The following is a 12,851-nucleotide window of genomic DNA, read 5'->3' on the forward strand; positions in this document are numbered from 1 at the left end:
ACTGGTCACCTTGATATGGAAGGTCATTTGGCCAGAGGAGCTTATCTGTGGAAATGTGTGCAGAGGGGACTTTTAGTTAGGCCATAGGAGGTCCTACCACTTTTACCAGATGTCGAGCCAGCACATAATATTCAGCCTTAATTTTAAGCTGTATAAGGAGAAAGGATAGTTCTTTCTTTTCTTTGCATGTTGTCATGTGTGAACATAATGGTTATAATTAGAAGCATAACATTAATTTTGCAACCAGGAATGGAAGCATTATAGGTATTTCAACAATGGTGAGGCAAAAAAGGAGAGAGAAGCAGCTTGGGTTCCTGATGGCTTCTTTGAAGTTCCTGAACTTTCCCTGAAATGTTCCAGGACCAGATTTGTTATATATGACAATAAAACCAAATTATTGAACCACTTTCTGTCTGTTATTCTGCCTCTTGTTACTGAAGCATCCTGATGTGAAAGGCTGGATGCTCCTCCTACCTGCCAGATACAAGTTTTTATGTGTGATGTCTTTTCTGTGACTAGTATGGTTATTGTCTTTGTTATAGTTACATTACATATGAGTGTGGTGCAGAGTCCAAGTTGGGCCAGAATGAAGGACTAGAAATATCAGAGAGAAAACTCCAATGGGAAGCTATTGAGGGGAGATAGCCCCTTGCCCATCTCAAAAAGATCATCTGGCTTTTATTTTACTCTTAAGTAGAATTGACATAAGTTGTGGCTGAGTCCTTTGTCAATTCCTAAAGTATAAATTTTCCCTCAGGCTTTCTTATAAGTGACTTGCAAGAAGATGGAGCTGCCCTGTAACTTATTTCTTTCTATTGTGCAATCCATGGAAAAACCTATAGTTAACATAAGATATCTGTCTTACAAATATTATAAAATAAACCAAAAATCAAATAAGGAGCACATCCTAGGATAGTGGAGAATATTAAGAATATTATTTTCTGATTTCTGTGTTCCTTGCATCTGTATATCTAATAACAACAAAACAATAAAAAAGAGAAAATAACATTACACTTTTCTTTTGGGGAAAAATAAAATAATCTGGTTAAAATAATATTACCAACTGATTTTATTTGCTTAAATCTTTACTCAAATTGTTTCTGAGATGTTAAATATTCTATGTTGTCGTTTTGAAAATTACCTATATTAAATATCATGTAATAAAATATTTAAAAACCTTTATAATAAATTCTCAATAATAGCTTTAGAAAATTCAACAATATCTCAGTTTCAAGTATTGGAATATAATTTTCAAAATACTTATAATGCAATAATAAGTGAAATAGAGGGAAACTCAGACAGAGAGCAGGATGACAGCTCAGGGGGAGCGGTTAGGGGTGCAGGGACTGAGCAAGAAGGAAAAGGGATCAGTGGACACAGACGACAGTGTGGTGATTGTGGCAAGGAGGGGGGTGTAAGGACTAAATATTAATGGAAAAAATATAATAAAAAATTTAAAAAGTACTCATAACACAATATCTTTTCTGCTAAATCAATTAAAGCTATTAGATTTTGGATCAGGGAAAAAGATGGCGGAGGAGTGAAAGGGAGTCACGCTGACCTCCTCCCAAAACCAAACTGGAATTGCAACTAAATAATGGAGTAATCACCTGGAAAGCAGTGGAGCGATAGTGGGAGAGGAGCCTTGGTGCCGCGGACAGTAGATTCGACTCTCACACATCCCAATGGGTGAGAATTGCGGTGGAGGCTCGAGAGGGTGGGCTGGGTGCGCACGGGCACTGGCACCAGAGGGACATTGAAACGGCCAGTTAGCGTCCCCCCGAGAAGAACGGGGTCTGAATCATAAACAGGAACCCCTAAACTACAGCCGCTAAAGCCGAGAAAATACAGACAAAACGCAACCCCAAAAAGCTTAGGGGCGCTCTCTGCCAGAGACAGGTGGCTGGGGATGCAAAAAGACATTTAAAGGGCAAACGCAAAAGTTGCAGCGGCAGCCACCCTCCTTGATCGCTGGGTACAGGCGGCAGCAGGGTGGGCTGGTGCCTGGGAAAAGACTGGTGAGGAAAACTTTGTGTAGAGAACTGACTCTGCGGCCGGTGGAGCCCGGGTGATAACGCACTTCCCACTCTGCAGCTACCATCTCGCTCAGGCATAAGGGAATCAATTAACCTGCCTTTTGTTCGCTCCGCACACAGCTTGTACGCGTGTGAGCTGCGGGGCTGAGTGCAGACTGGCTGGGAGAGCCTTGAGGAGAGACTGGAGACGGAGGCATTGGGGAAAGAACGGGAGGAGGAACCGGGGAGTCCCGACTCCCTCCCCCTTCGGTAGTCTCCATTGTGGGCTGGAAAGGCGCGACCCCAAAGAGGCAGAAGCGGGACGCGCATGAACCAGACTGCCTGCGATTGAAACGCAGTCCGCACAGGGGTTGGATCCCCAGCCGAAGGGGTCACAGAACTGCCCAGAGGCCCCTGAGGGGAGACTAAAAACGGAGGCATTGGGGAAAGAACAGGAGGAGGAACCGGGGAGTCCCGACTCCTTCTCCTTGCCGTAGTCTCCATTGGGCGGGAAGAGGCCACACCCCCAAAGAGCCAAAAGCCGAAAAGCAAACATAGACACCCCCAAAACACCCAGAGCAGGCGCGCACACTTGCGCCGAGTGACTGGCGAAGGTTGGCGAGCGTGTGTGTGACCCACGCGGGCTGGCGAACGCTTGCACCTGCCGGCAAGGCCTCACACAGACTGGCACCCATACGGCCTGCGAGGGATTGCACAGAGGGGCAAGGGCAGGCGTAAATTGACCTCCCCGCTGCGATTGTGGAGCGGCCCACAAAATAAGTAGAGCTGCCCAGAGTCCCTGGAGGAGAGACCAGAAACAGGATTAACCGGAGAGTCCTAGAGCTGATTTCCTCCCATTTCCGTAGTCCCCATTTGGCGAGGGCAAGCAACGCACCCAAAGAGCCAAAAGCGGGGAAAACACACAATAGAAGACCCTAAACTGACCAGTGCCGCGAAGCTCGCGTGCCAGGGAGGCCAGATGAGTAAGGGAGGTCGCGAATAAGCCCCCTGGTCTGGGGCAAACACATGCGAGCCCAGGCAGGTGGGGGACCCTGACGCACTGGGAACGCGCTCAAGGAGCTCTCGTGAGAGCGCAGAGAGATCCCAAAAAATAGCCCAGCCCTGACCGAAGGGGTCACAGAGCTGTTCCAAGCAGGAGTCAGACACAGGCATTAGACTCCTGAAAGGCTCAAACAAACAACCCAAGGCCCTATAGGGTCAACAACTGACATCATCAGAGGCAAGCTCAGAAAGAAAAGTAAAGGACAAAAATACTTAACAGACTCTCACAAAAATGGGAAGAAAAAGAAGTTCCCCCCAAATGAGTGGAAAAGGGGACTCCCCACAGAGAGAGCTCAATGAAATAGAGGCAAGGGAACTATCAGATATGGAATTTAAAACAATGGTTCTAAGGAAGCTCAATGAGCTCAGCCAACTCAAAGATAACTATGAGAAACTGCAGAGAAACTATCAGGATCTTACAGCAAACTATATCAGCCTGGAAAAGGACATAGAAACTATCAAGAAGACACAAGAGGATATGAAGAATACCATTTCTGAATTGAAGAACACAGTAGAAGGAATCCAAAGCAGGCTGGATGAAGCCGAGGATCGAATCAGTGAGATGGAAGACAAGGTAGAAAAAAGCTCCCAGAAAGAACAAGAAATGGAAAAACGGCTCAAAAAGAATGAAGAAGCATTTAGGGAAATGCAGGACAACCTGAAACGCAATAATATCCATATAATAGGGATACCAGAAGGAGAAGAAGAGGAGCAAGGAATAGAGAACCTCCTCGAAAAAGGAATGATGGAAAATTTCCCTAATTTGAGGAGAGAAAGGCTCTCATGGATCCAGGAGGCACAGAGGACCCCACTCAAGAAGGACCCAAGGAGGTCCACTCCAAGACACATCATCATTAAAATGGCAAATGTCAAAGACAAAGAGAGAATCCTCAAGGCAGCAAGGGAGAAGGAGAAAGTAACATACAAGGGGGCCCCGATACGCCTAGGAGCTGACTTCTCAACAGAAACACTCCAAGCCAGAAGGGAATGGCAACAAATATTCCAAGCCATGAAAAGCAAGGGCCTACAGTAGCCAAGGCTGCTCTACCCAGCTAGGCTCTCCATTAAAATAGAAGGAGAAATACGGAGTTTCCCAGACAAAAGAAAGCTAAGAGAATACATCTCTACCAAACCAGCACTCCAAGATATGCTAAGGGGACTGGTTTAAGCAGATGAAGGAAAAGAATGAGACAGAGAGGAACACAAGTACAAAGAGAAAAGATGAGTAAGTTTCTATCAGTAATATCTCTCAATGTGAATGGACTAAATGCCCCAATCAAAAGACACAGGGTAGCTGAATGGATAAGAAAACATGACCCACACATATGCTGCCTACAAGAGACCCACCTCAGAGCAAAAGACCTACACAGATTGAAAGTAAAGGGATGGAAAATAATATTCCAAGCAAATGGACATGAGAAAAAGGCTGGCATTGCCATACTTGTATCAGACAAAGTCGATTTCAAAGCAAAGGCCATAAAGAGAGACCCAGAGGGGCACTTTATCATACTGAAAGGAAGAATCTATCAAGAAGACATCAACATTGTAAACTTATATGCTCCCAATATAGGAGCCCCCAAGTTTATAAGGAAATTGTTGGATGACTTCAAAAAAGATATAGATAGCAACACACTGATAGTAGGGGATTTCAACACCCCACTGTCAAAAATGGACAGATCTTCCAAACAAAACATTAATAAACATATCGTGGCGCTGAATGACACAGTGAATCAAAGAGACTTAACTGACATATATAGAACCTTACATACCAAAGAAGAAAAATACACATTCTTTTCAAATGCTCATGGCAGCTTTTCAAAGATAGACCACATGATAGGACACAAAGCAAGCCTCAGTAAATTCAGGAAAATTGAAATAATACCAAACTTTTTCTCAGACCACAAGGCCTTGAAACTCGAAATCAAACTCAAAGAGAAACTTCAAAAACTTGGAAACTCATGGAGACTGAACAGTACACTATTAAACAATGAATGGGTCAATAATGAGATAAGAGAAGAAATCAAAAAATTTCTGGAAACAAATGAAAATGAACAGACAACAGTCCAAAACCTATGGGACACAGCAAAGGCGGTCCTGAGAGGGAAGTTCATAGCAATACAGGCTTACCTAAAAAAGATAGAAACATTTCAAATAAAAAAGACCTAACACTACAACTTCAAGAACTGGAGAAACAACAACAAATAAATCCCAGAGCAAGGAGAAGGAAGGAAATAGTCAAGATTAGAGCAGAACTGAATGACATAGAGATGAAAAGAACAATTCAGAGGATCAACCAATCCAGAAGCTGGTTCTTTGAAAAGATTCATAAGGTGGACAAACCTTTAAGCAGACTCATCAAGAAAAAAAGGGAGAGGACCCAAATTAATAATATCAGAAATGAAAGAGGAGAAATAACAACTGATACCACAGAAATACAAATGGTTATCAGAAACTATTATGAACAATTATATGCCAAGAAATTTGAAAATCTTGATGAAATGGACAAATTTTTAGAAAAGTATAATCTTCCGACACTGAAGGAGGAAGAAACAGAAAGCTTGAACAGACCGATAACAGCTGGGGAAAATGAAGCAGTCATCAAGAAACTCCCAGCACACAAAAGCCCAGACCAGACGGTTTCCCAGGAGAATTTTACAAAACATTTAAGGAAGAGCTAACCCCTGTCCTTCTCAGACTATTCCAAAAAATCCAAGAGGAGGGAAGACTCCCAGACTCCTTCTATGAGGCCAGCATCACCCTGATCCCAAAACCAGATAAAGACCCTACAAAGAAAGAAAACTACAGGCCCATTTCGCTGATGAACATAGATGCTAAAATCCTCAACAAAATATTGGCAAACCGCATCCAGCAATACATTCAAAAGATTATCCATCACGATCAAGTGGGATTCATCCCAGGGATGCAGGGATGGTTCAATATACGCAAATCAGTAAACGTGATACATCACATAAATCAAAGAAAAGACAAAAACCACATGATCATCTCGATAGATGCAGAAAAAGCATTTGACGAGGTACAGCACCCATTTATGATCAAAACACTCAGCAAAATGGGAATCAATGGGGCATTCCTCAACGTAATAAAGGCCATATATGAAAAACCTACAGCCAATATCATACTCAACGGGCAAAAACTGAAAGCTTTCCCACTAAGATCGGGAACACGACAAGGATGTCCGCTCTCACCGCTTCTTTTCAACATCGTATTGGAAGTCCTCGCCACAGCGGTCAGACAAGAGAAAGAGATAAAAGGCATCCAAATAGGAAAGGAGGAAGTAAAACTATCATTGTTTGCAGATGACATGATAGTGTACATAGAGAACCCTGTAGACTCTACCAAAAAACTCCTCAACCTAATAAGTGAATTTGGCAAAACAGCAGGATACAAAGTCAACATTCAGAAATCAAAGGCGTTTTTGTACACCAGCAATGCAATAGAAGAAGAAGAAATCAGGAAAAATATACCATTCGATATAGCACGAAAAAAGATAAAGTACCTAGGGATAAATTTAACCAAAGACACAAAAGACCTGTATGCAGAAAACTATACAACATTGAAAAAAGAAATTAAGGAAGACACAAATAAATGGAAGCATATACCGTGCACATGGATTGGAAGAATTAATATCCTTAAAATGTCCATACTACCAAAAGCAATTTATAGATTCAGCGCAATCCCTATTAAGATACCAATGACATATTTCACAGAAATAGAACAGACATTTCAAAAATTTATATGGAACCATAAACGACCTCGAATAGCCGCAGCAATTTTGAGAAAGAAACACAAAGTAGGAGGGATCACAATACCGGACATCAAACTCTACTACAAAGCCACTATACTCAAAACAATCTGGTACTGGCACAAGAACAGACCCATAGACCCGTGGAACAGAATTGAAAGCCCAGAAATAAGCCCAGGTCTCTATGGACATCTAATATTTGACAAAGGGGGCAGAAGCATAAAATGGAGCAATAACAGCCTCTTCAACAAATGGTGTTGGGAGAGCTGGATGGCTACATGCAAAAAATTGAAATTGGATCATCAGCTGACACCATACACAAAAATAAACTCAAGATGGATAAAAGACTTAAATATAAGTCACAACACCATCAAAGTCCTAGAGGAGAACATTGGCAGGAAACTCTCAGATATCCCACGCAGCAATTTTTTCACTGATATGTCTCCTAAAGCAAGGGACATAAAGGAAAGAATAAACAAGTGGGACCTCATCAAAATAAGAAGCTTCTGCACGGCAAAAGAAAACATCAGCAAAATGAAAAGGGAGCCAACCATTTGGGAAAATATATTTGCTAATGATACATCAGATAGAGGTTTGATCTCCAAGATATACAAAGAACTCACTCGACTTGACTCCAAGAAGACAAACGATCCAATCAAAAAATGGGCAAAGGACCTGGGCAGATGCTTTTCTAAGGAGGAGATACAGAGGGCCCAGAGGCATTTGAAAGGATGCTCTGCATCACTAGCCATCAGAGAAATGCAGATCAAAACCACCATGAGGTACCACCTCACACCGGTCAGAATGGCCATCATAAACAGATCCACAAACAACAGGTGCTGGCGAGGCTGTGGAGAAAAGGGAACCCTAGTCCACTGTTGGTGGGAATGCAGACTGGTGCAGCCACTATGGAAAGCAGTGTGGAATTTCCTCAGAAAGCTGAAAACGGAACTGCCTTTTGATCCAGAGATTCCCCTGCTGGGACTATACCCTGAGAACCCCAAAACGCCAATACAAAAGAACCTATGCACCCCAATGTTCATAGCAGCACAATTTACAATAGCCAAGTGTTGGAAGCAACCTCAATGCCCATCAGTAGATGACTGGATCAAAAAGTTATGGTACATATACACAATGGAATACTACGCAGCAGAAAGAAAAAAAGAAGTACTAAACTTTGCGACAGCATGGATGGAACTGGAGAGCATCATGCTAAGCGAAATAAACCAGGGGGCGAAAGACAAATACCATATGATCTCACCTATAAGCGGAACCTAACCAACAATGCAAAGAAGCAAGGAAAATATGACCAGCAACACTGAAAGGAAAAGAAATCAACAGAGACAAGAGGGAAGGGGGGGCAGGGAAAGGGAAGGGAAGGGGAAAGTCAAGGAACATATAGCAAGGACTCATGGACAAAACCAAAGGGGAAGAGCTGAGGGAGGGAAGGTGGGAGGGGGCAAGGGAAAGAGGTGGGGGGAAGGCAGAGACAAATGTATTTAAAAAGTAAATAAATTAATTAAAAAAAAAGCTATTAGATTTTGGATATTGATTAAATCTCATGAATTTTATACTTAATAGAAAAAAGTTTATGCTTTCAAAATGATAAACATTCGATCGAGTTCAGCTGATTCAAGGCCCGTGTCAGGCTAAGAAAGAATAGTTTTTCCTAATCCTCTTAACTTTTCATTTCCTCAAAGGTCCAAGAAGACTAGACATCCAGGAGTCTCTGGAGGCCACTCATCACATTAGACTCTTGTGCAAAGCCAGAGGGCATGCCCCCTTTGCCTGGCCTGTAGTTGTAAACAAGTCTAATGCATAGCTCTCAGCTTCCTTAGCTGCTCTCCTACTTGGTCTCTAGGTAGCACGAACCAGTGAACGAGGGCCTTGTGTGCCATGCTGAGGAGCTCTTACGCAGTTATGAAGGTAATTGGGCATCCACTACAGATTTAAACCAGAGGGTGATATGATTGATTCAATTAGCTTTACATTAGCACTGGCTTGGTGAAGGATATCGGAGAGGGAACTGGAAACTGGAGCCACCGTCGAGGTAGTTCCCATGGTCGGGAGAAATAGAGAGAAGGCCTGAGTTCAGGCAGAGCCACCGCAGGGGCCAAGATAGGCAGGGAGGTAAAATGGGAAGATCCCAAATGCCTATATTAGCAAAGAGAAAGGGAAATGGAACAGCGAGGGAGCAGGAGACAAGACAGAACATACCTACTGTCAAGTTAAACTGACTCTAAGGTGCAGGGCTTTCCTATAATTAGAGAACAGTGATTCAGAGCATGGGCCATAGGCCCTAGCATTGACCGGGCTTCCCCAAAGATAATAAACTCTAAGAATTTTTTGTTTTGTTTCATGTTTCATTTTTTTCCTTTCAGAAAGGCTCTTCTTCAGATAGTGGTAGCACTGAGATAAATGACCCCCTGATTATATATTTCAGGGAGACTATATATATATATATATAGAGAGAGAGAGAGAGAGAGAGAGAGAGAGAGAATAAAAAGTGAGTCATGTTGCTTTCAGTTGTAAACTCTCAAAGGTCAGAGATCAGGCTGAATTTTCTAGTTCATCTAAGGCCCTGACTGGCCTTCCACTGGCAAACTAAAGCTTTGCAGTTTTAATTCGGAGTCAGGGCACATGCCTGGGTTGTGTGGTGGAGTGGGGGCAAGCGAGAGGCAACCAATTGATGTGTCTCACACATCATGTTTTTCTCTCTCTTTCTCCTCCTTTCCCCACTCTAAAAAATAAATAAATAAAATCTTAAAAAATATAAAGCTCATAAGGCATTCCACAAACCTTAAAAATAACAAATAACATTTCCCCCATGGAAGACTCTTGGAGAAGCATCAAGCATAGTTTGAAGGATTTTAGCTTCAAGTAGAAACTTCTAAGTAAAACTGAGAAGTAATAGGAAGAAGTATATTATAATACTAGTTACAACCTGAAAAACTAAAATACTAATTTACATAATTTATTGAATTTGGCAATAATTACTTATGAATATGTATGACTTATTATTTATGAATACATTCTATTTGCAAGCATTGCATGAATAAAAATTTATAACTGTTGGTCAGTTGAAATTAAAAAGATATATGAGACTGAGAGAGCTACGTTCAAGAAGATAAATTATTTTACTAATATATCAAAAAATGCACCTAATCCAAATTATGGTTTCTGAAATAATAGAGACTAAATCTTTAAAATACATTTCTTTCTCCTGCCCAGTGGTGAGATTCTGGAGTTGGCCGTGACTGCCAGTCTTCGCTGCTGGTGCACCATTGCTGCTCTGCTCTCTGCACCTGCTGAAGCGCCAGCCATGACCTGCTCACTGTTCAAATGGAACTTCAAGAATATGTACATACTCAGAACCATTGGCTAGGGACAGCAGCATCCAACATCTGAACAACGGTTGAAGGAAATGCAAAGAGTTTGAAGACTTTTTAAAAGAAAGAGCATCAACTGAAGAGAAATATGGCAAAGATCTGCTCAACCTCTCTAGGAAGAAGCCATGTGGACAGCCTGAAATCAATACCTTGAAGCAGACACTTGAAGTCTTCAAGCAACAGGTAGACAGTGTGGCACAATGTTATAGTCAGATTGCACAAAATCTAAGAGAAGAGGCCAGGAAGATAGGATAATTCAAGGAAAAGCAAAAGCTACAATGGAAAAAGAGAGAACTTATAATGGATGCTGTCCATAAACAAAAGAGCTTACAATTCAAGGAAACTGTGAAAGAATTATGAGCAGAAATGCTAAGACAAAGATGACCAGAGCAGGCAGTCCACTGAAAGGCAACCTGGTACACTCAAAGCAACAAGAAAAGCATTTTATGAAACTGGCAACTTTAAAGACAGCAGCAGAAGACTCCACAAGACATAGTATATGCTGCACATCAATACACTGGAAAAGGTTTGCTATCAGGTATCATGATCTCCCCTACTTTGTTCTTCTTTCTCAAAATTGCTGCAGTTATTTGGGGTCATTTATTCCATATAAACAGTATGGAATTTTCTCAGAAAACTAAAAATGGAACTGCCTTTTGACCCTGCAATTCCACTGCTGGGATTATACCCTAAGAATCCTGAAACACCAATTCAAAAGAATTTATGCACCCTAATGTTCATAGTAGCACAATTTACAATAGCTAAGTGTTGGAAGCAACCTAAGTGCCCATCAGTAAATGAGTGGATTGAAAAACTATGGTACATTTACACAATGGAATACTATGCAACAGAGAGAAAGAAGGAGCTTCTATCCTTTGCGACAGCATGGATGTATCTGGAGAGCATTATGTTAAGTAAAATAAGCCAGGCAGGGAAAGACAAATACCATATGAACTCACCTCTAAGTGGAATGTAATCAACAAAACAAACAAACATTCAAAATATAACCAGAGACATTGAAATAAAAAACAAACTGATAGTAACCAGAAGGGATGAGGGAGACAGATAATGGGAGAAAACAGGGGAAGTGTCTTCAAGGAACATGTATAAAGGACACATGGACAAAGCTACAGAGGGTAGATCTGAAGGTAGAAGGCAGGGATAGGTGGGATGGAGGGGAATGGTGGTGGGTGGAAATGGAGACAACTGTCCTTGAACAACAATAAAAACTAAAAAAAAATAAAAACATGTTCACACATGCACACACAAAATTGAATGTCAGCTGTAATTGAAAAATAAAACAAAAATAAAATAAAATAGCATTGAATCTGCTTTAAAAATAAATAAATAAGCAAACATATATAATGTATCACAAAAATATATTGGATAAGGTCCGAGAATGGTGGTAGAGTGCGCGCATCAAGGCCTCTGAGGTGTTTGAATCTCAAAAATATGAACGAGTAAAATTTCATTAGATTGGATAGTGGCTACACAGCAATCAGCTGTCAAAATAGTGCATCACCAGTGATGAAATGTATGAGGAAGTTCATCAGAGTTCAGAAATGTGCAGCACTGAGAAGTACATTGAGTACTTTGTAAATCAATGAAAAATTGGACAGACTCTACCAGCACCCCATCATGTACGTGAATTCCTACCGCCTCCAACAGAATGCAGCTCCACCAGGAAAGGCTACCAGGTGAACTTTGTAAGGAGAGGACTTTTCTCGATTCCTAAAAGTTGTCTAGGTGACCTGGATTATCCTTTGGTTGATTACTACAGTTTGATCTACCAGTAACGTCAATGAAAACAGGACTTTTTCTGGCTCCTGCCTCTATGGCAGGGAAGGAGGCACTCAAGAGCAGCCAAATCTGTAGAAGTTATGTCAACCATGAAGACTTTGATGTGAACTCTTACTGTAATTTTTTGTTATTTTAAATTTATGGTGGACATTTAGTTTAAGTTAGTAGAGTTCTACAGTTTTTAAATGAAGTTTACAAATTCTCCCAGACTCAAGAATGACGCTTTTCTATCATTTACTGAAGTTGTGAATAAATTGTGTTTGCTACCTGATCCAGAACAGTCTCTGGATTTGGAGCCTTGACTCTTGTGGGATGGGGAAAAGGGATGTCTGGAGAGGAGTCTGAGCCATCAACCTGTTCAGGAAGCTCCTTTGTCTTTGAGGCAGCATGTGATGGCATTTCCATAGTGACACACACTCTCAATGTTGCAAGATTTGAAATTACCTTCCTTTTTGGGTAAAAACCTTAGAGGCCATCTGAATGCACTTTCTTATATTACAGAGGAGAAAATGAGACCCTGAAGTGTGAAATCAATTTCTTTACTGTTGTCCCAGTGGGGCCTGGATAGAACCGGAACTAGAGTGCGAGCTCATCCCACATCTAACCCTTCTTCTAACCCTTCCTGAGGCTGTGATGCTCATATTGAAATTTAAGACACCAAATGTTTTTGCTGGCATCTTTTAAAATGGGAAAGTTACCAGGGTTTAAATGTCAGATTTATTTTTATATGGCTCACTGTGTGTCCTGAACTACACAGTACTGTATTTAATTTAATGAAGAAACATCAATTGTAAAACATACCATTATTTTATATACTACTAA

At 41.4% G+C, this 12,851-nt stretch overlaps 1 pseudogene; it reads left to right on the plus strand.

Annotated features, from left to right (window-relative positions):
* Positions 1 to 10,162: 10,162 nt before the first annotated feature.
* On the plus strand, positions 10,163 to 12,025 carry LOC129069964 (proline-serine-threonine phosphatase-interacting protein 2-like; annotated as a pseudogene).
* Positions 12,026 to 12,851: the final 826 nt, after the last annotated feature.

The sequence above is a fragment of the Pteronotus mesoamericanus genome, unplaced genomic scaffold (assembly GCF_021234165.1).
Source record: "Pteronotus mesoamericanus isolate MK-2021 breed Mesoamerican mustached bat unplaced genomic scaffold, CSHL_Meso_final contig_105, whole genome shotgun sequence".
NCBI lineage: Eukaryota > Metazoa > Chordata > Mammalia > Chiroptera > Mormoopidae > Pteronotus > Pteronotus mesoamericanus.